The 3332-nt window shown below is 45.2% G+C and overlaps 1 pseudogene; it reads right to left on the bottom strand.

Moving 5' to 3' along the window:
* Positions 1 to 2848: 2848 nt before the first annotated feature.
* LOC115024909 (protein NLRC3-like) overlaps positions 2849 to 3332 on the bottom strand; it is a 5024-nt pseudogene continuing 4540 nt past the window's right edge.

Raw genomic sequence — 3332 nt, 5'->3', positions numbered from 1 at the left:
ACACAAACACAAACACACACACAAACACACACAAACACAAACACAAACACACATACAAACACACACAAACACAAACACAAACACACACAACACAACACAACACACACACAAACACACATACAAACACACACAAACACAAACACACACACAAACACACACACAAACACACACAACACACACACACACACACACACAAACACACAAACACACACACACACCAAAGCCAGTTAGTTGTTTTAGTCTTTTTCAGCTGATTATTTACTGGCTGTTTGCCTTGTTGCCAGATTATCCTCATTCAATGCCACATAAATTGACCAAATCTGTGTGTGTGTGTGTGTGTGTGTGTGTGTGTGTGTGTGTGTGTGTGTGTGTTGCTGAGGGACTGAGAAATATTGTCGTTCTTTCCAATCTGAGCCTGTCGACAAGAACAAAAACAAATTGTTCTGTCAACTCACTGAGACAGCACACACACACACACACGCACACACACACACACACACACACACACACACACGAACATCATTCATTGGGACACACAAAGGCACCATTAACGCCACCCTACCCCCCATCCCCACCGGCCCCCAACCCCCCTCAAGGTAATTGGATTTAAAATTAGAAAAAGCCAACAAATTGATTATCGAGGCCATTAGCCGGGCGACTGCGAGCTGATTGGCTGCCTGTGAAGCCGATAACAGAGGAGGAATCTGCATGCGAGCGACCGCAGGCGTCACACACCGGTGCACTAATCCACAGAGTTAAAGAGTTCAGATAGAAGACTGGAGCACTCGTCTATCTGCAAGGTGTGTGTGTGTGTGTGTGTGTGTGTGTGTGTGTGTGTGTGTGTGTGTGTGTGTGTGTGTGTGTGTGTGTGACGCATTAGGCTTTTAAACCCATCCGCGTCATTATTAGACACTCAGAGCAACGGACGGAGGGTGGACAAAACAAACAAACCCAGGACTTCCACTCTGGGACGTTTTGTTGTCTAAAACAAGCCGCTGAGACACGTGTTACAACGTTAACCACGCAAAATATGGTGAGTAGACGAGAGGAGGTTGTGTGTGTGTGTGTGTTCGTCGCGTGTGTGAGTCAATAGTTCAGATTATAATAAACTCATATTGGTGACAACAGGTGCACAGAGAACACGCAGAGACATGAAATGTCCCCGTGTGTCTGTGAGTGAAGATGGACACCATGACCGTTGCCGTGTCTTCTGGAGGACACCAGGGAGCCACTCAGGTTACCCATCAGCCATCTGTGTGACGGCGGGCGGATGCCAGAACTCACCAGGAGGGTTCGGTGTTTCCACCATCACACGTCATTCACACGAGACAGAAACAAAACAAAACTCCAACAATCACCGGCGTGTTAATGTCCATAGGTGACGTGTTGAACTACATCAGAGTCTAGAACACGACGCTGCCGTCAGCTGACTCACACCTTTGTGTGTTTCTGGTCATGTGATCTTGATATTATTATTCAGTAAATAACTCCTGATTGTATTAATTCACACTTGATGATTATCACATGTGTTTGTCCGCCTCAATCAACATGTATTTCTGCACAACATGTATAATGAGCACTATATTAGTTATGAATGTAAAACACATCAGGTACGTTTCTCCTTTGAAAAGTTACAGGTCTACAACCATCTCGTCATAACGCTGCTCTCCAAGGGGCGTGACCGTGCCAACGTGGACCAATGGGAAGAGACGACACCCTTCTGAACTAGTCAAATTGTTTATGAGAATTTTGGACACTCTCTGCTGATCCAACAGACAGTTAACTGGGTCTTTATTAATTCGGTCTGTGGACTTGGAGTTGTAGAAAGTGCCCTCAGCTGAGAGTATTATCAAAACGCTGTTATCACCACTTGAAATAAATCTTGAACATTCAGAAGTTTGCTGGATTGATTTGAAAGGCAGTCATAGTGTCCTCAGAACTCTTAAACCCCACAGTCTCACCGCTTTTCTCTCTTTCATCTGATAACACAGAAGAGACGTTTAAAGAGTTTTCATCGTTTCATCTGCTGTTAACTTTCTAAACCAACTCTGCAGCAAAACTTCAGCTAAACAATAACCAGTCGCTAACTTCTGGTATCGATTGGATCCATTGTAATGTGCTTGGGACCAGCCTTGGGGAAATAACCAATAATAAAGTTCACTTAATACATTCTGTGTGTTCAGAGACGGGACGACAATATGAAAGTGAAGATGATTCAGAGGTCGCTTTGTATCAAGCTGCTGGTGACTGACAGTGATGAAGGTCAGATACCTGCATCGATCAGCTGTCACCTCGCTGTATGACACGTGCTGGTGTGTGTGTGTGTGTGTGTGTGTAGAGATGTTTTTATGTTGTTATTAATTTGATTTGTTGATATTGTGTAGTACACAGTTCATCATTATTCAGTTCATAAACACATCTTTGAAGCACAAATTCAACTTCTCTCTAATAAGAAAGAGTAATATATATATATATATATATATATATATATAGATAATATATTATAGAATATATATAACGTATATTATTGTTGTCTGAGTCCGATGGCAGAACTAAACAGCGTTCAGCTGGAGCAAAGTGACAGTGACAGGAAATCTGCTGTTACAGTCCCAGACAGACGTCATGGAGAAGTCTGTCTGGGACTGTAACAGCAGTATTAGCAGTATGAGTAGTATTAGTATTATTAATATTATTAGTATTATTAGCAGTATTAGTATTATTAGTATTTGTAGTATTAGAATTATTATTAGTATTAGTAGAAGTAGTAGTAGTAATAGTATTAGTAGTAGCAGTATTAGTATTATTCGTAGTACTTGTCGTCGTTCCGTCCGTGGTCGTCGTCGTCGTCCTAGTAGTAGTCGTCCTCAGTCGTGGCATCGGCATAGGAGTACTGTAGTAGTCGTCGTCGGTCCGAGTCGCGTTCGTCGTCCGTATCGTCCTGCGTGCGTCGTCGTCCGCCTTCGTCGTCGTCGTCCTGGTCAGTCGTCCTCGTCGTCCGTCGTAGTCGTCGTCGTCCTCGTCCGTCTCTCGTCGCCTCGTCGTCGTCGTAGTCCTCGTCGTCGTCGTCGTCGTCAGTCGTCGTCGTCGTTCGTCGTCCTCGCCGTCTCGTTAGTCCGTCCTCGTCGTCGTCGTCCTGGTACGTCGTCCTCGTCAGTTCGTACGTACGTCCTGCGTCCGATCTTCGTCTGTCCGCGTCTCGTGCGTCTTCGTTCGTCTCGTCCTCGCTCGGCGTCGTCCATAGTCCTCGTCGTCGTCGTCGTCGTCGTTCGTCCTCGTCGTCTTCGTCCGTCCTCGTCGTCTCCGTCTTCGTCCTCGTCCTCGTCGTCGTCCTC

The sequence above is a fragment of the Cottoperca gobio genome, chromosome 19 (assembly GCF_900634415.1).
Source record: "Cottoperca gobio chromosome 19, fCotGob3.1, whole genome shotgun sequence".
Taxonomy (NCBI): Eukaryota; Metazoa; Chordata; class Actinopteri; order Perciformes; family Bovichtidae; genus Cottoperca; species Cottoperca gobio.
This window is presented reverse-complemented; position numbering and strand designations above follow the sequence as displayed.